This window comes from Lactuca saligna, chromosome 6 (assembly GCF_052625555.1).
Source record: "Lactuca saligna cultivar CGN05327 chromosome 6, ASM5262555v1, whole genome shotgun sequence".
NCBI classification, from domain to species: domain Eukaryota; kingdom Viridiplantae; phylum Streptophyta; class Magnoliopsida; order Asterales; family Asteraceae; genus Lactuca; species Lactuca saligna.
The window spans coordinates 81751848-81774041 of NC_136422.1; positions in this window are offsets into that span (position 1 = coordinate 81751848).

Sequence of the window (22194 nt, forward strand, 5' to 3'; positions counted from 1 at the left end):
CGCATGGAAAGATGCAGCCGTTGCACATTCCATTGTGGAAATGGGAAGATATCACGACGGATTTTATCACGAATCTTCCCAGGACCGCGCGTCGAGTAGATTCGATTTGGGTCATCGTAGATTGATTGACCAAGAGTGGTCATTTTATTCCGATTCAGGAGAGCATTTCGGCCGAGAAATTGGCCGACATCTATATTAGGGAGATTGTAGCGCGGCACGGGGTGCCAATATCTGTTATCTCGGATAGGGATGTGCGTTTTACTTCCAGGTTTTGGAAGAGGTTTCATGACGAGTTGGGTACTCGTTTGCATTTTAGCACCGCCTTTCACCCACAGACAGATGGTCAAAGCGAGTGAACCATCCAGACTCTGGAGGATATGTTGCGGGCGTGCGTGCTAGACTTCGGTGGTAGCTGGGATGCTTATCTTCCTTTGGCGGAGTTCTCGTAGAACAACAGCTACCACGCGAGTATCGACCACCCTCCATTCGAGATGTTGTACGGACGGAGGTGCAGGACCCCGATATGTTGGGGAGAGGTTGGTCAAAGAGTTATGGGGAGCACCGAAGTGGTGCTCAAGACTACCGAGAGGATTCAGCAGGTTCGGAGCAGGCTGCAGACTGCGGAGAGTCGGCAGAAAAGTTACGCCAATAAGCATCGATCAGACCTGGAGTTTCAGGTCGGGGATATGGTTCTCCTAAAGGTGTCTCCTTGGAAAGGCGTCATTCGATTCAGGAAGCGGGGAAAGTTGGGCCCGAGATTCATTGGTCCGTTCAGGGTTGGAGCCCGGGTGGGCAAGGTGGCATATAGGCTAGATCTGCCAGCCGAGCTTAGCCAGATCCACAGCACCTTCCATATCTCCCGGTTACGGAAGTATCTCGTGGATGATTCAGCGGTGGTACCATTAGAGGATATACAGGTTGATGACAGCCTGAATTACATTGAGCACCCAGTCGCAATCCTCGACCGAAAGTCAAAGGATCTGAGGAACAAGAGGGTGGAGTTAGTGAAGGTGCAGTGGCAACACCGAAAAAGGTCCGAGTGGACTTGGGAGCCGGTGAAAGAAATGATGGAGCATTTCCCCGAGCTGTTTCAGGATCGAGCAACAGACTTCGAGGATGAAGTCTAAAATAAGTGGGGGAGATTTGTAGCACCTGATTCCTGGTACGTAAAAATTTATCTAAGTAATTGTCATTTTAGCCTTGGACTTGGCGAGTTGTAGGTCCGACTCGCCGAGTAGGGACGCGGTCCGGGGGCACGCTTAAGTTGGCGACTCGGCGAGTCCATATCCTGGACTCGGCGAGTCATTGCTATTTGATGAAACCCTAATTCCAAGGGTTTGCCCCTATTTAAGCTAGCTTGTGCGACCCAATCTCGCCCCCATTCACCCTCAGAGCCCTATATCTCGTCCAAGCTTTGTTTCCTTGTGAGTTTGAAGCATTTAGTGTGTCCTCTTGAAGTTTTGGAGTGGGAAGAAGAGTAGATCAAGAAGAAGAAGAGGAGGTCAAGCATCTTTGAGCTATCTCAGTGTGTTCCCTAAGGTATAACTCGTTTTCCCCCTTGTTTTCATGCTTATTGTCCCTTATAGCTCCATTAAAGTCCTTCTTGAACCATTTCCAAGCTTGGGTAGGTTTGAGGGTTCGTAATAAGCTGATTAACCTTTAGATCTAGGCATGGTTGAGCTCCAGGAGCTCAGATCTACTGTCGTTTTGGAACCATATTACATGAAAGCCCTAGATATACCCTTTTGGTGCATTTTGGACCCTAAAACCCTCATGGTTGCCTATTTACATGTAAAGTTGGAAACTTTACGTGTAAATCAAGCCCCAGGATCACGGATCTATGTATGGCTTGAGCTGGATTCGAGCAGAATCCACCATATAGTAATCGCATGGTAACAACTCGGGGAGTCGAGACGCGAGTAGTGTAGTGAGTCCGGGGTGGACTCGGTGAGTTGGAAGCCAAACTCATCCATGAAGGAACTCGGCGAGTCAATGCCCTAACTCGGCGAGTTCAAGACAATCTTCTTAGATCAAGAACAGACTCGACGAGTTGTTCATACAACTCGGCGAGTCACAGCGTAGAGTGTTCTTCGGATGAAGGCGAACTCGGCGAGTTGTTCATACAACTCGGCGAGTAAGATGCAGGACTATTAAGACTTGGGTATAAAGAAAGGGACTCGGCGAGTCTGCTCAACTGGCAGTTGACTATGACTTAACTCATGACTTGTTAAGGGTAAATGGGCAATTTACCCTGAGGGCGGTTAGCAGTATTTGACTAAGTGTTTGGTGGGAATTACAGCCGGAGGATTTCAGGAGCAGCAACAGCAGCAGACAGACTATTCCCACATAGATCAGCAGCTACTACGAGGTGAGTTACCTTCCAGTAGTGGTGGGTCTACGGCCACAATGTCGGCCCACCAGTAGGAGTTGTATGATGGATGATTATCTCTGTCATATTCATCTAAGGTTGCTGCTACCTGTGATATGTTTATGTGCTAGTATGATATGATGCTATGTGTTAGTGACAGTAGGGGGAGATAGTCCCCAGATTACCGATCGATAGGCCGAAGGGGCGATCATGCCCAACCATGCTAGATATATTACGAGATATATGTGTTATGTGGTAGTAGTAGGGGGTGAAATACTCCCAAGTATCCGGTCGAGAGGACCGAAGGAGGAGACCAGCACCCAGATATGCTAGTCAGTATCCGATCGAGAGGACCGAAGGGGAGGCAAGCTCCTAGTTATGCTAGACAATATCTGGTCGAGAGGACCGAAGGAGTAGGTCGGGCACCCAGATATGCCTGACGATATATGCTTGTTATGTGATTGTATGGTATGTGGTAGGTTGGGGGAACTCACTAAGCTTTGTGCTTACAGTTTTCAGTTTTGGTTTCAGGTACCTCTTCTTCAAAGGGGAAGGAGCTGGCGCGGTAGCGGCCCATCACACACATGCTTCGTATTCCGCATCATGAGAACTTCCTGGGGATTTGCACTCTAACATTATTATGTTTATTGAAATGTTTTCCAGACATGCGATATCTTATTAAAATACTTTGATCAGTAAATGTTTTAATTCGAATGTTTTGTTAAAAATATGTTTTCAAAAATGAAATTTTTGGCTCGTATTTTGGGGTGTTACAATGGTAGTTGGTTATAGTTTCATGGTAATACTTATGGATGACATATGGGTCGTTGGTCAATGTGGTAGTCGCTTATAGTGTCTTGGTAATACCTATGGATGAAATGTGGGAATGGTTAAATGTTTTAGTATGGTAATACACATAGATGACAAATGGGTATTGGGTCAAAGTTGTAGTTTGTTATAGTGTCATGGTAATACCTATGGATGACAGATGTGTCTTTGGTCAATGTGGTAATTGCTTATAGTGACATGGTAATACCCATGGATGACATATGGCTCATGGGTCAATGTGGTAGTATGGTCATACCAATGGATTACATATGGTTCATGGATCAATGTAGGAGTTAGTTATAATGTCATGGTAATACCCATGGATGAAATATGGGTCATGGGTCAATATGGTAGTTGTTAACAGTGTCATGGTAACACCCATGGATGACATATGGGTCATGGGTCATGTGGTAGTTACTTATAGTGTCATCGTAACACCCATGATTGATATATAGGTCAGGGGTCATGTGGTAGTTTTTTATATTGTCATGGTTATACCAATGGAAGATATATGGGTTATTGGTCAATCTGGTAGTTTCTTATAGTGTCATGGTAATATCCATGGATGACATATAGGTCATGAGTCAATGCGGTAGTGTGTTATAGTGACATGGTAATACCCATGTATGACATATGGTTGGTCAATGTGGTAGTTTCTTATAGTGTCATGGTATACCCATGGATGACATATGGTCATGAGTCAATATGGTAGAATGGTAATACCCATGGATGACATATGGGTCATGAGTCAATTTTGTAGTTGGTTATAGTGTCATGGTAGTACCCATGGACGACATATGTATCATTGGTCAATGTGGTTGTTGCTAATAGTATCATGGTAATACCCATGGTAGATATATGGGTCATGGGACATGCGGTAGTATGGTAATAACCATGGATGGCATATGGGTCATGGGTCAATGTGGTTGTTGGTTATAGTGTCATGGTAATACCCATGGATGACATATGTTTCATTGGTCAATGTGGTAGTTGCTTATAGTGTCATGTAACCCATGGATAACATACGGGTCATGGGTTAATGTGGTGGAATGTAAATACCCATGGATGACATATGGGTCCAGGGTCAATGTGGTAGATGGTTATAGTGTCATGGTAATACCCATGGATGACATATGGGTCATTGGTGAATGTAGTAGTTTCTTAGAGTTTCATGGAAATATCTATGGATAAGATACGGGTCATAGGTCAACATGGTAGTTGCTAATAGTGTTAACATAACATCCATGGATGACATATGGGTCATGGGTCATGTTGTAGTTGCTTATCGTATCATGGTAACAACCATGGATGACATATGGCTCATGCATCGTATGGTAGTTGCTTATAGTCTCTTGGTAATACCCATGGATGACATATAGGGCATTCATCAATGTGTTAATTTCTTATAGTGTCATTGTAATACCCACGGATGACATATGTGTCATGGGTCAATGTCGTAGTTGGTTATAGTGTTATGGTAATACCCATGTATGTCATATGGATCGTTCGTCAATGTGGTACTTACTTATAATGTCATGGTAATACCCATGGATGACATATAGGTCATCGGTCAACGTGGTAGTTTCTTATAGTTTCATGGTAATAACCATGGATGATATATGAGTCATTGGTCAATGTGGTAGTTTCTTATAGTTTCATGGTAATACTTATGGATGACATATGAGTCATGGCTCAATGTGGTAGTTGGTTATAGTGTCATTGTAATACCTATGGATGGCATATGGGTTATGGGTCAATATGGTGGTATAGTAATACCCATAGATGAGATATGGGTCATGGGTAAATGTGGTAGTTGGTTATAGTGTCATGGTAATACCTATTGATGATATTGTTGGGTTATGAGCATTCTAACACTCCTAAGTGTACATGCAACCCTAAATACCTTGGATCTATGTTTTCTCTATTATACATGCAAATATGAACATCCAAGGTATTATCCTAATCTAGCATACAAAACTATCAATATAACAAGATAGAATACATACCTCTTTGATGTAGAATGTCTTCATGAAGCTTGAGTGCCTAGTGCCCCAAGTGTGACACCTCAAATGGTTCACACAACACCAAATACACTTGGAATAACTTGAGAGAATTCTACACTTCATGAAAATCGCCTAGCCCTCTCTAGAATCATACTAGTCCCGATTTTGTCAAGACTAAGATCTTTATATAGTGTTACAATTAGGGTAAACCCTAATTGTCATGACTTTCCATTTCCTTGGATCCATGGGTTCAAATACACCATGGAGCATCCATGGACCATCCTATGGGTTTTAGCCCAACTTGATTATCCATGGAGCATTAGCCCACTATACAAGTATGGATGATTTACACAATCAACCCATATATTTAATTAGTCTTCTTTTGATCACTTAGTTAATCCTAGATTAATTCTTGATCAATACTAATTAAATAATCTCATTATTCTTATTATTAATATACTAGAACTTATAATATATTAATAACCATAAGTGTCTTATTTCTCTCATTATAGTCTATCCAAGTGCATGATGCCATGCAACCCAAATGGACCATGTCGGGTCGGGTCAAGTCTTACCAATTATAGTTATGGACTTAGACATTAATCCAACAGTCTCCCACTTGGATAAGTCTAAAACTATTATTGTGTATGACTTCAGGAACCAATTGGCAATCGTAGCTCTCAAAAGCTTCTGTCGAACTCTGACCTTGTCGATAAACTCTGACGTTTGTCAATGACTTGTCCATTAGATAAGGGATCATATATTCCTCCATTCTAGATATCATATGGACTGAGACATGGATTATAATCATTCTCTCTGTCCATTTGTTGTTTCCCGATTTCCGATTTATGACGACTGACTAATTGAACAAATCAAATCAGTCCTGGCCCGGTCGAGCACTTCCATTTGTCATCATCAAATCATCGAGGGGCCCACAGATATCGCTTTTATCCCGAAGGTAAAAGAAATGGATAAACTTCAACTCATATGGCTTGTTCTCCTACTTGTTGAATCATACACAAAGGCACATTTTATAGCACCGAGTTACCAAATGCGGTTTCGTGCAATCAATGTACAACCAACTCATAGTAACAACTCATATCTCTAGGTTTGAAGAATATAAGATATTATCGTCTCATGATATCACTCATGATAAAATCCATGAAGTGATTCCAATTAGCGCGGGTTGAATCCAATACTCAGAACTTATGAGCACTCATGAGTGTTGTAGCCCTTTGTCCAACACCTTAGACCTCTACAAGCCAACCCATGACAGTCTTAATTCATATCTACTTCCAACATATGACCGACTGTGGATGGTTTGAATAACTTAGTCATTCCGGAAGAATAACCTAGTTTATTCGGGAAGTCAAAACATGCAAAGTGAAACACAATAATAATTGAATCCAATATGGTATCAAAACCTATGAACATAAATAAAACACCTTTTATTTATCACCATATGATTACACATTATTCATTGTATACTGTTTCAGCTATCAACTTTATTCTTGATTTAAAACAATAGTTGTCCCATGCTCCAAGCATGTACACTATGTTTTCTAAACACTAGTCATGCCACACACCAAGTATGCATACTATGTTTGTAGATGATCATTACTTTGTGAACTAGATCAATTGAACATAACTTCAATGATTCTCTTTTCACACTCCCAAATCCTTACTGCAAATGCAAGAATTCCAAATTCATGCCATTTTATGAAATCTGTTAGATTCTAAACTTATATGCATTGATCCTCTTGTAATGGTTATGCACAAAGTCATAAAGTCTTGACAACAACCATTACAGAGCATTCCCAAGGAGATCAGCTCCTTGGAAACATCCTTCTTGCATTAAGTTTCCTTAATCTTACACAGATTGAAAATTCTAACTTTGAAACATTTCCAGATTCCATTTTGACTATCACTTCTGAATAAGAGTTGCCTCCTTACAGATTATGCAATATGGTCCTTCCAGAATTATCACTATACTTCTAACTGTCCTTGAGCAACCAATCTTTGGTAAACCTTAGATTGTCCTCGACAATTGTTTAATCCTTTTAGTCATATCCAGTTCTAAACCTTTTTCCCTTCTTAATGCCCTAGGCATTTGGAAAATTTTAGAAAGGATGAATATAGCACATGTAATCGATCCTATATCCGAAGCATATGGGACACGATTCATGATGTCTTACATAAAGACTAAACCAGTCTTTTGCTATAACATTTCCATTTCTATTTGCCAAGTTCTCATAATTCAGATTATGAAAAGGGATGCCGTAATCATAATCAAATTTAAGAACGCAAATAATGGACCCATATATAGAATTTCCTTATGTTGAGCCATTCCAACATGGAATTCATATATAACTCCTTGACTAAATGATTAAAACCTCGCGATCCAAGCTTATAGATTTGAGATGAAGTATAATTTCCTCTCCCTTAATTATAGCAAAACAACTTTTCCCAATTGAAACCTTTTGTTTTCGATAATTAACGTTGCTAACTTGCAATCTTTATCATAATTATCATGCTCCGACTAACATGATGATCATTAGCATAATACTTATGCTCCCACTAGCTTTGACATGTACTCATAAATCAGCTGGACTTCTAGAAATCAATACTTTATTGACTTTCTTACCAAATTTCAGATTTCTGATACTAGATTGTTTTGATAAGACTTTATCAAAATCATACACCTTCCCTTAGATAGCACACTTGTATGTCTAAACAATTATGAAGAGGGATGCCGTAATCATAATGGTTAGACCTTTTTGCCACTTCCCACAAGTCCAGGTTAGTGTGCCGGTAAACCACACAGGCTCCACTAACGACTTTGAGAATGCAAATATCACAATTGCTATCTATCTAAAATCTACTTAGTGAAAGTGTTTCCTCACCATCATTTTCATGAATCGGAGAGAAACCTTATGACACATAGATTTAATGGTGTATGTGTTCTTATCCATGTGAATTGTCAAAACCATAGTCACAAGACAAGGATAATGACAAATTCGAACTCATATCGACTGAACTCAATCTTAACTTCTTGTCACCTGGCAGCTCAAGGGCCTGCCATTGCTTCCAAGTTGTTGTGCAACAAATTGAGAACTCTAAGAACTCATATGCAAAGCCAACTTTAACTGGAATGGGCACATAATATGTCAACACGATAGGTTATAAACCTCAAGTAGTGTGCTAGAGAAGAACTTTAGGTTTTATTCTTGATTAGTTCTTGAGACTTTCAAGACCTTTAAGACTCCCACTGTCCTCTTGACCTATAAGACTCCCTTGTCAAACATCCAAGAGATAGTGTGGATTCTAACCAAGACAAACACTTCACATAGTTGGCCTAAGTTGGTCTTTGTTTTATCCAAAACATCACAACTTACCAACTTCAAATGAACAAGAGTATGACACTTTTACTCTTACATTTGACACGTGTTTTAAACCTTCTTAAAGACATGTCACTCAAATTACAATCTTGGAGTATTACTCTAAGACTTGTATTGGAACGAAGTATGACTCATCTTCTTGATTTAACCATTTCAACAATTCAAGATCCCTTCTTCTTAGTCATAAGAATGCACTAAGACTTCCTTTGAGAACTAATTTTGAAATGGTTTCTTAATCATTAAGATGATCACAAAACTGATACTAAAGTACTCTCCCATCTTTTTCAGATTTGAGAAACTTTTATCCTTCTACCTAATTTGATTCTTCTTTTCCGCTCTGCTATGCATTGAAACCTTTTCCAATGTCTCAGAGTTACACTTAAGCTTGTAAGTATAATCATATTTACTGAGCTTTAGTAAACTATGACGAATAGCCTTATATCTTTTGTGGTGGACTTAATCAGTGCACATGACTATGTACTCGATCCCTTAGTCCGTTACTTGACTCACACATCCATGTGAACAAGTAATTAGTCTTAATTTTTCCAATACTTGAAAGTCCTCATTCATCATGCTATACAACTTGCATGATTCCATGTCCCGGTCCAATTGAGACTTTGGATGATGAGAATCTTTCCTTATTTGGTAAATTTAGACATTACCACAAATGAAAGAATCAATTTCATATTTCCACTCTTGCTATTAATGGAATCATATAAGCAACAAATTTTTCTCAAATGCCATTGTAAGGATATTTTAAAATAAATAAAATCAAAATTTTCTTTTATTTTAAAACTATGCGGAAAAACTTATCCTTACAATCCATATGAAAACTTGTTGTTATCTATTCCTAAGCAATATCTCATAACTCCTAAGAAGTAGCTCAAGAATCCGATTTTCAAACTACGCGATAGAAATCCATCTATGCGATCAGATTCGGCATATTCTTTCTTTAAGTTCCTTTACTTTTCTTTGATTCTTAAAACATTACCATGTGACCCAGTCTCATCATGTATCAGAATCTCAGAATAGAAACTTAACAGAGCTAGATAGTGGACTTTACCTGAAATAGAGTCAAACTTATTGACTTTAACATCCTTAGGTAAACTTGGCAGCTTCGCAACCAATGCCCCTTCCTTTGGCAATATAAACATATGGACCCTTTGATAATGATACACGGGACTATCACAGACTTAGCCTTTTCTCTTTACGATTTGGTCAACCTAGATGACTATGGTCAATCCCTTTCCTTGGGAAGAGAATGCTTTTTCTGTATTTCCTGTGTCACTATTGTCAATGTCCATCAAGTTTTGAGGAAGTTGATCTTAACAAATAAATAAGATCATTAAGGGTCTTGTCATAGTCTGTTTCATAGGTGTTCCAAAAGAACTCACTATGTGACTTAGAAAGTAGTTGAACCACCAACTTTCTCAATACTCACCCTTCTCTCTCGGCTTGTCAATATGTGACTACATCTCCAAGATGTGATCACACCTAGACCTTGCCTTGCCAATAGGGTTTGAGTGACTTTGAACTTGTGGGTTGGGAGAATAATTTGAGGAGCTGAAACAAGTATGATTTCCATGGGACATCATCTTCATTTAGGAAAGCTTGTTTCAAGAGATTTGGGAAGATCATAAATGTCTAAACCAGACATGTTTTGGGAGATATTCAAGATAGTTGATCTTAAAGTCCTTAATATGACACCCAATATGAAATATTAAGGATACGACCCAACAAACTATTTTTATAACTTAGAAGAGGTATGCCGTAATCCAAGCTATAAAATATTTGAAGGTAGGTGAATGATGATTCACCAATTTCCATCAAGATAAACGAAATGTATTATTAGGTTTTAATTAGTTTTTGAAACTCCTGGATCTTTTGAGATTCATTGAACTGTTCAATGGCATGTTTCAATCTCGAGTGTGCCCTTCAGGTTTTGTGACTGGGATGCCGAGGATCACAAAACAAGGTGTGAAGTAACCATGCAAATTACTTGGTACCCTTAATTGTTTACCCCTCAATCGATGTGTTGGTTAACCACACACGCTCCATCGATACTATGATAAACATTAAGTTACCCTTTGCTTACCTTGTTAAATACGAGTTAGTGTGCCGGTTAACCACACATGCTCCACTAACCGACTTAAACAAAGTGCAAAGTGTAATTTCATGGATTAGCACCTTCTTCACATTTTCCTAAGTAACTAAGATTGGGTATTTATAAGAGTTTAGTTACTTAGTATTTATCATTAATACTTTTAATGAAGGGAGAATTGTAGTCCTGTCAAACCCGTTCGGCTAACGACCCTCCACCAGTCAAGCAAGCGGTGGGTGAGAGTGGACACCCATTAAGTTGCCATTTTATAGGCAACAACCTTATACCCACCTTATAGACCGGCTTCGTGAATGAGGCGTACTAGCGGTAAGACCGACTTTACTCTTATACATATATATATTATTATCTTATAATATTATAAAGTATAAGGGTTGAATTTTAACTTTTTAAAATTCTAAGGGCTAACTTGGAATTAAAGTATTCATAAGAGAAAACTTTACAAATTCCAAAACTTGAGGGCAAGTTTTGAAACTATTCAAAACTAATTAATTCCATAACTTATGTGTTTAAAGTAGTTTTAATCCAAAAACTCTTCAAGTTCCATAACTTGAGAACAAGTTATGGAAGACTTTAAAATAATAAAATAATTAACTTTTCTTTATTTTATAACTTATGGAATTAATTAAGGTTATATTTTTTTATTATTATTTTTTATTTAATGAAGAGACTCTTGGTCCTCCATAACTTGAGGACAAATTATGGAGTCATAACTCCAATTAATTAGAACTAGACTCTTCATTTTGTAACCTTTGCCAACTTTTATGAGTTTTATGAAACTTAAATGTGACTTTTCATATAACTTGAGGACAAGTTACAAAAAAACATTTTAGAATCAACTCTTAGATTAATTTGGATTGAAAACAACTATTTCACTCAACTTTTCTATTAATCTAAGCAACTCATAAGAACAAGATAATTCAAATCAAACTTTTTCATGTAGTTAGTCTAAACCTTAAACTAATACAAAACATGAATCTATTGACAATTATCTTTGAAATTGGATTAGCATTAACATTACCACATCAAAAACAAGTTTATAAGTTCAAAAACAACTTAGGGTAATGTTCCTAGTCCATTTCTAGCCAAAAACCTCGAAAATATGCTGTCTGGGGGTCCAACTCACCGAGTGCATGAACCAACTCGGCGAGTTGGATCGTTTTGATCACTTTTTAGGCATGGACTCGCCGAGTCCCTTGATGGACTCGCCGAGTCTGATGATCAGACAGCAACAATTTCGATTTTTTAAGCAGTTTTGCAAGTATAAGAAGAAAACAAGCCTAGGCTCTGATACCACTGTTGGGTTATGAGCATTCTAACACTCCTAAGTGTACATGCAACCCTAAATACCTTGGATCTATGTTTTCTCTATTATACAAGAAAATATGAACATCCAAGGTATTATCCTAATCTAGCATACAAAACTATCAATATAACAAGATAGAATACATACCTCTTTGATGTAGAATGTCTTCATGAAGCTTGAGTGCCTAGTGCCCCAAGTGTGACACCTAAAATGGTTCACACAATACCAAATACACTTGGAATAACTTGAGAGAAGTCTACACTTCATGAAAATCGGCTAGCCCTCTCTAGAATCATACTAGTCCCGATTTTGTCAAGAATAAGATCTTTATATAGTGTTACAATTAGGGTAAAACCTAATTTTCATGACTTTCCATTTCCTTGGATCCAAGGGTTCAAATACACCATGGAGCATCCATGGACCATCCTATGGGTTTTAGCCCAACTTGATTATCCATGGAGCATTAGCCCACTATACAAGTATGGATGATTTACACTATCAACCCATATATTTAATTAGTCTTCTTTTGATCACTTAATTAATCCTAGATTAATTCTTGATCAATACTAATTAAATAATCTCATTATTCTTATTATTAATATACTAGAACTTATAATATATTAATAACCATAAGTGTCTTATTTCTCTCATTATAGTCTATCCAAGTGCATGATGCCATGCAACCCAAATGGACCATGCCGGGTCGGGTCAAGTCTTACCAATTATAGTTATGGACTTAGACATTAATCCAACATATATATGTCTCATTGGTCAAAGTGGTAGTTGGTTATAGTGTGATGATAATACTCATGGATGACATATGGGTCATGGGTCAATTTCGTAGTATGGTAACATCCATGGATGACATGTGGGTCATGGGTTAATGTGTTAGTTGGTTATAATGTCATGGTAATACCCATGTATGAAATATGGGTCATGGGTCAATATGGTAGTTGCCAATAGTGTCATGGTAACTCCCATGGATGACATATGTGTCATAGGTCATGTGGTAGTTGCTTATAGTGTCATGGTAATACCCATGGATGAGATATAGGTCGTGGATCATGTGGTAGTTGGTTATAGTGTCATGGTAAAACCTATGGATGACATATGGGTCATTATCAATGTGTTTATTTCGTACAATGTCATGGTAAAACCCGTGGACGACATATAGGTCATGGGTCAATGTGGTAGTTAGTTATATGGTCATGGTAATACCCATGGATGACATATGGGTCATTGGTCAATGTGGTAGTTGCTTATAGTGTCATGGTAATACCAATGGATGAAATATGGGTCACGGGTCAATATGGTAGTTTCTAATAGTGTCATGGTAACACTCATCGATGACATATGGGTCATGGGTCATGTGGTAGTTGCTTATTGTGTCATGGTAACACCCATGGATAACATATGGGTCATGCGTCATGTGGTAATTGGTTATAGTGTCATGGTAAAATCTATGCATGACATATGGGCCATTGGTTAATGTGGTAGTTTCATATTGTATCATAGTAAAATCCATAGATGATATATGGCTCATGGGTCAATATGGTAGTTGGTTATAGTATCATGGTAGTACCCATGGATGATATATGGGCCATTGTTTATTGTGGTAATTTCCTATAGTGTCCTGGTAAGGCCCGTTGATGAAATGCAGGCATGGGTAAATGTGTTAGTATGGTAATACTCATGGATGACAAATGGGACTTGGGTGAATGTGGTAGTTTGTTATAGTATCATGGTAATACCCATGGGTAATAGTCATGGTCAATGTGGTAGTTATTTATAGTGTCATGGTGATACCCATGGATGACATATGGGTCATGGGTCGACATGGTAGTTGCTAATAGTGTCATGGTAACACCAATGGATGACATATGGGTCATGGGTCATGTAGTAGTAGCTTCTAGTGTCATGGTAACACCCGAGGATGACATATTTGTCACGGGTCATGTGGTAGTTGGTTATAGTCTCTTAGTAATACCCATGGATTACATATGGGTCATTGGCCAATGTGTTAATTTCTTAAATTGTCATTATAATACCCATGCATGACATATAGGTGATGGGTCAATGTGGTAGTTGGTTATAGTGTCAAGGTAATACCCATGTATGACATATAGGTCAATGGTCAATGTCGTATTTTCTTATAGTGTCATGGTAATACCAATAGATTTTATATGGGTCATTGATCAATGCGGTAGTTACTTATAGTTTCATGGTAATACTCATGGATGACATGTGGATTGTGGGTCAATGTGGTAGTTGGTTATAGTGTCATGGTAATACCTATAGATGGCATATGGGTGATTGGTCAATGTGGTAGTATGGTAATACCCATATATAAGATATGGGTCATGGGTCAATGTGGTAGTTGGTTATAGTGTCATGGTAATACCCATGGATGACATAGGTGTTATTAGTGAATGTGGTAGTTGCTTATAGTTTCATGGTAATACAAATGAATGACATATGGGTCATCAGTCAATATGGTAGTATGGTAATACCCATGGATGATATATGGGTCATGGGTCAATGTGGTAGTTGGTTATAACATCATGGTAATACCCATGGATGAAATATGGGTCATGGGTCAATATGGTAGTTTCTAATCATGTCATGGAAACACCTATGGATGACATATGGGTCATCGGTAATGTGGTTGTTGCTTATAGTATCATGGTAACACCCATGGATGACATATGGGTCGTGGGTCATCTGGTAGTTGGTTATAATGTCATGGTAAAACCTATCGATGATATATGGGTCATTGGTTAATGTGGTAGATTCTTATAGTTTCATGGTAAAACCCATGGATGACATATGGGTCACAGGTCAATGTGGTAGTTGGTTATAGTGTCATGGTAATATCCATGTATGAAATATAGATCATTGGTCAATGTTGTAGTTTCTTATAGTGTCATGGTAATACCCATGGATCACATATGGGTCATTGGTGAATGTGGTAGTTTCTTATAGTTTAATGGTAAAACCCATAGATGACATATCGGTCACAGGTTAGTGTGATAGTTGGTTATAGTGTCATAGTAATACCCATGGATGACATATGGGTCATTGGTCAATGTGGTAGTTGCTTATAGTGTCATGGTCATAACCATGAATGAAATGTGGGCATCGGTGAATGTGTTGGTATGGTAATACTCATGGATGAGAAATGGGTCTTGGGTTAATGTGGTAGTTTGTTATAGTGTCAGGGTAATACTCATGGATTACATATGTATCGTTGGTGAATATGGTAGTTGCTTATACTTTCATGGTAATAGCCATGGAAGATATTGTTGGATTACGTGTCTAAGCCCGTAAATATAATTGGTATGTACTTGAACCGATTGTAACATGGTCCTTTTAGGTTGCTTTCACCAGTGCAATTTGATAGGATGGACTTTTTGAGAAGAGGTTGTTTGTGGTTTATTAATATATTATAAGTATAATATATTAATTGAGAAATCGGATTATTTAATTAGTATTGATCAAGAATTAATTTGGAATTAATTTATTGATCAAAAGAGACTTATTAAATGTATGGGGACTAATTATGTAAATCAATAATACTTATAGTTGGACTAATGATCTATGGTTGGTTAGGGTGGGCTAAACATATGTGATAGTCCATAAAGTTTTAACCCATGTAACCTATGAGATATGAAGAGTCATGTGAATTAGGTTTTGCATGGATGTAACCGTAGACTTTCCCACACTATAAAAGGATCCCCATAGTCACACAAATCGGCCCCAAGAATTTCCAAGAAGAGACATAACCGATTTTCAGCTTCCTAGCCATTTCTCATAAGCCTCATTTTTCACTTGGTGTTTGTGACACATTAGAGGCATCACATTTGAGGTGATAAAGATTTGAAGGCCAAGAACTCTAAGCTACATTAAGAGGTATTCATCTACTTTGGTTTTATGTTGTATATCTCAAAGTTTTGTATGCTAGTCTAGGCTTCATACTTTGGAAACATTATTGCATGTATAATAGAGAAACCTTCGATCCAAAGCATCTAGGTTTGCATGTGCAACATAGGGGTGTTATAGTGCTCAAAACCCAATAGTGGTATTAGAGATTAGGGTAGTTTTCTATTATATTGTTTCTTTGTTGATTGTTCAAAGTTGAAGCAAACTGAAAAATGCTTTCTGCAGACTGAACTCGCTGAGTCCATAGAGGAACTCGACGAGTTCATGATGAACTCGACAAGTCCAAAGTCTAGCTCAATGAGTTGCACTGTCTGATGGAAGATTTTTGGGTTCTTTGGCCTAGATTGGATTAGGATCACTACCACAAACTGTTATGTATCATTAAATCTGTTTTTTCTGATTTGGTAGTGATTATACTCATCCAATCAAAAGACAATTGTCAAAGTTTTAAGATAATTATTGGTTTATATGATAATCAAAGTTATTGTAATTTGTTGATTTGATATTATCTTGCTTTATGAATTTAATTAGATCAATCATAAATTATATGATAATTTTATTTGTTGGAATTGATCTAAATGTTTTAACGAGTTCCATAGATTGTCCTCAAGTTATGGAACATGAAAAGTCTCATCCATTAAAATGATATTAAACTCATAAGTTATGGAATTGAAGAGTTTTGAAGAGTTTCAAAACTTGCCCTCAAGTGTTGGAATTTGTAAAGTGTCACTAATGAAACATTTAAATCCAAACCCTAGATTTTTAAAAGCTAAAATTCAATCCTTATACTATTATAATATTAAAAGTTAACACTTATATATATATATATATATATATATATATATATATATATATATATATATATATATAAAAGACATGTCAGTCTTACCGTTAGTAGGCCTTATTCATGAAGCAGTTCTATAAGAGCGGTATAAGGTTACTGCCTATAAAATGGTGGTTTAATGGGTGTCCACTCTCACCCACCGCTTCCTTAACTAGTGGAGGTCGTTAGCCGAACGGGTATGATAGGACATTAATCCTCGTTAATAAGTATAATAAATTATAAAGTAACTAAACTTTAGTAAATTCCCAATCTTAGTTACTTTAGGAAAAATGTGAAAATGGTGCTATTTCATGAAATTGCTCTTTACACCTTCCCAAGTCGTTAGTGGAGCGTGTGTGGTTAACTGACACACTAATTTGGGACTGTCAAGGGTGGCAAAGGGTAGCTTGATGTTTGTCATAGATCAATGGAGCGTGTCTGGTTAACTGACACATTGATTAGGTGGCAAGTGACATCAAGAGTACCAAGCAATTTACATGGTTATTCAGATCTTGTTTGTGATTCTCGGTATCCCAGTCACAAACCTGAAGGGCATAATCGAGATTTAAACATTCCATTGAAAATTTCAATGAATCTCAAAGAATCTAGGAATTTCAACTCATTTAAAGCTTAATAATCTATTTTGTTTTTCATGGTGGAAATTGGTAAATCATCATTTACTTACTTTCAAATATTTTACAATTGGATTATGACATCCCTCTTCCAAATTGTAGGATATTGTGTTGGGTCCTAGCCTTAATATTTCATTTGGGTGTTATATTAAGTATTCTCATCGAATCTAAACTTTGTTCTTCTTCATTTTTAGATGTTTATCCCAAATAATGCTTCAGGCTCCAACGCATCTAGCTCATTCTCCTTCATGAACTTGGTTGGGAGAACTATCTTTGATAGGTCAAACTTTAACGATTGGATTCGAAACATCCGTATGACCCTTCGCTACGAGGGCAAAGAATATGTTCTCGATAAAGAGCTGAAGGAGATTGATGAACAAACTGCTACTCCCGAGCAAATCGAGGAATACACGGTTCATGAGAGGGATGCGGAAAAGGTGTTGTGCATTATGATTGCTACCATAACTGTTGAGCTTCAAAAGTCCTATGAGGACTTCTGGCCCTTTGAGATGCACCAAGATTTGATGGAAAGGTACCATCAAAGTGCTCGGAAGGAGAGGTATGATATCACTGCCTCCATGATCACAACCAAAAATGAAGGATGGAGAGTCCATCACGACCCACTTGCAAAAGATGTAGAGATATGTGGACCGCTTGCTGAAATTGAATATCAATTTTGATAAAGAGTTGGCCATAGATATCAGTCTACACTCTTTGCCTTCTTGTTATGATCATTTTCGTATGACCTATCATATGAACAAGGAGGAGGTCACTCTTAGCAAGCTTCAAGGCATTCTAATAACTGCAGAAAGCAACTTGAGAGGCAAGTTGGTTGTATCTACTCCTACTACTGTTGTTGCCCCTGTTATGGCAATTGGACATGGGAAGGGAAAGAAGAGGAAGGCTCCTTCCAGGAGCCACAAGGGAAAGTCCAATGATGGATCCTCTTCTAGTGGAACCAAAGGTGGTCCTACTAAACTCTTTACCAATCCAAAGGAAGCAGATTGCTTCCATTGTCATGATAAAGGGAACTGGAAACGAAGGTGCCCCAAATACTTGTAGTACATTAAGAATGGGAAGATAAAGCCCACCTTCATAGATATTTACACTTTTATTTCTAATAACCCATCACATTCTAATTCTTGGATCCTTGATATAGGTTGTGAATTTCACATTTGTTCTGATTTGCAGGGACTAAAAAGAAGTGGGGATGTGGAGCATGGGAAGATAAACTTAATCATTGGAAATAGGTAAGTGTTTCCTATAACCAAGATTGGAGTTTATTCTTTATTGCTTAGTAGTGGGTTAAATTTAGAGTTGAATAATTGTTGTTACTCGTCGTATATGGCGAGAAATATTATTTCCTTTCATAGTTTGTATAAAGAAGGTGTTGGGATTAAAACCCTAATTGAGATTTGATGAACAAGATGTGGAAAATAAGAACAAACACAAATATGAAGATTATGTCGAAGGATCACTCGATTTATTCAAATATGAGGAATAATTACACTTTCAGCATAGACTAAAGAATCTAACACTACATAAGAAACCTCACGTGGCGACTACATTTTGCCTCACTCTTAACCCTAATTGTGAATAATACATGACTATTTATAGGGAAAAGACAAGTCTTGGGATTTTAACCTAGAATTCATCAAAGGGGCCCATTGTCATCATCCATGGAGTGCTTTGGAACCCTACAATCTCCCCCTCAAAGTATGGAATGGATGGCAATGCTTTAACTTCCAAAACAAGCATCTAGCAAATAAAAAGATCTGCAACGAGGAATATATGAAGCAATCCACGAATCTTGATTCTTCAATAGTCTTCAAACACGGGCTCTAGGATATATAAATCAAGCACTGAAGTAATGTCTTTAAACTTCATTTTCGAATGTAATCCCAAAGAATCTTCATGAAAACCAAACTTGCCATAAAAACCCATTCAGAACAAAGAAACTGAATCACTTCTTGTCTTTGAAGAGCTCCCCCTCCAAGTCACAATGATATTTAAATAAGCTAATGATATAAGCCATGAAAAAAATATCATGTAACAACCCAAACTTTAAGATTTGTAACGCCATTTGATCGAGAAATTACAAGAAGTCGGAGATATAACAAGTCCTTAGCAGAGCTCGATAAAGAACTTCTGATGTAAAGGATACTTCTCTGTAAAAGCTTTAGCAGAGCTCGATGAAGAACTTCCGCTGTAAAAGCTGCCTTCAAAATTCTACCATAAGCTTTATAAAAAATCTTCAACTTTGAAAAGTCACAAATCCAATTTTGAATGGCCATACCAAATTCTCTCCCAATTTATAATCGAAAACGTGATTATAAAGCATTCTTATGGTCATGAGAATGATCTTGAATGGATAAAATCTACTGTGCTCCCCCGCGACAAATGATATATACAATGAAGTATAAAATCCGAAAAAGTCGTGAAAATTTGTCGTTATCACGAAAAACAACTTTCCGAACCGCCAAGACTTGATGGAATCCATAATTTTCTGTTCACGAAAATATATGCACATTAAAAAATCCAAAATTGTTCACCAACCCTTAAATTTGTAAACTTTTTCGAAAAATGGGCAGAAGTTGTCACTTTGCTGAAAGACAGGGGACTAAATAGTATTTCTGCATCATATTTCCCTTTAATTTGTAATAATCTCAGAAATTGGACTTAAATTGTCAAGTCATTAAAGGTATAGGGACCAAAAGAGTCAAATCGCTGAAGTTGCATGGACCACTAATGTAACATAAGCTTTCTTCTCCACTTTACTCCTGATTATAAGAACGCAACGACTGATTAAACGAACAAACAGTGACTGGAATGGCGACTTCAAACAGATGTTCGCATACGAGACCACAAATCCAAAGAATCAACTCCCACGAATTACACTTTTGTTCCGAGAATGAAGATGCGAATCCGAGCATTTCATAGTCGATTCTAAGCCGGATCACCACAAAGAACAGGTGCCAAATTGTTACAGTCTCGGTACGAAACCCAGTCAATAGGTTCACTTTCAGTCCTCTCCTCTTTCGTTCCAAGCTCAAGAATAATTAACCTGAAGCGAACCCAACTGAAGGTTGGTTCCTTTCGTTTCTATTTCCATTTCAAGCGCCTTCAGGCGAATCACCCTTTCACTTTCGGTGCATCCTTCGTTCGCTCCAGCCACTAACAAGTGAACCCAATTTTATTGATACAAAAGCGAAATAGAGCATCACGATGAGAATAAGGAGCGAAACCTTAGCCAAGCCGAACCATAGGGTCGCTTTCGGTCCTCCCCTATTTTGTTCCAAGTGCTTTCGTTCCACTGTTCACAGTCAATTTTAACTTTTTGTTTTGACCCTTGTTCATCCCAGTTGAGATAATTTCATTTGTTCGCAGGTAAAGGCTTTCACAACAATTTTGACTTTTCGTTGGTCAGCAATTGTGAATAAGCACACAACCACCCCAATTTCGTTCCGATTAAGATACCAAGCATATCCGATTTTGAAAACGAAACAATGTCAACTGCAAAAGGTATAAAGATACATCTTTTTTCCATCATTCAGTTCACATACGCCTTTAAACCAATTTTGACTTTATTAGTTTGACCCCAATAAACACCAAAAAAATTTCTCAAATCGATTTCAAGATCAAAAACCACTTCAATCGAGTTCATCACCATCGTTATCTGTACTCAAATCCTTAAATCATCGAATCTCCAAATCATCATTAACTTCTCAGATCAATACAATCAAGAAACAAACTCGATGTTGGAACATGAATAAACAGAAAGTCTCAATTAGAAAATAAAATCAATTAATAAAATCAAAATCCATTTTGATATTGGTATTGTTCATAAATATCGGCTCAAGAACAAGAACAATAATTTTGAAGGAACGACAATCATAGATTCGAGATGAGTCAATTGTAGTATGTGATTTCAAATAAAAGGATATATGGGCCAAACCAATGAACAGTAAATGAAAACAATGGGCTCAATGAATGGAACGAATGAACCGTAAGAAAAAAATAGGATTAGTTGAATGCATATGGATCAAAAATTCGGCTAGACGATTTGGTTTAGGGAAAAAGAACCAGATCAGATCCAAAAAAAAAAAAACAGATTAAGAGTAAAAAGAGAACTGGATCAAAATAATACCCAGATGAACAGTAGAAAACACCACAAATCTTCTTGAACAGTAACTTGAACAAAATTTTGATTCCATACCGCCAAAACACCAACAATCTTCAATAACTTGTGCAGAAAATCATCAAATCAAGAACCGATACTTCAAAAATCAATAGATCTTCAAAGACCTGCTCTGATACCACTTGTTGGATTGAAACCCTAATTGAGATTTGATGAACAAGATGCGGAAAATCAGAACAAACACAAATATGAAGATTATGTCGAATGATCACTCGATTTATTCAAATACGAGGAATAAATTACACTTTCAGCATAGACTAAAGAATCTAACACTACATAAGAAACCTCACGGGGCGGCTACATTTTGCCTCATTCTTAACCCTAATTGTGAATAATACATGACTATTAATAGGGAAAAGACAAGTATTAGGCTTCTAAACTAGAATTGATCAAAGGGGCCCATTGTCATCTACCATGGAGTGCTTTGAAACCCTACAAAAGGTTTTGCCTTTTCTTTTAATAATGAAATTGGTAGTATTAATGCTTATTATAATGGTACATTTTATTTTGAAGCATTACCTTGTAATGGTATATATGAAACTATGATGGTTATAGATAACCTAGGAAATAATGTGTTGAA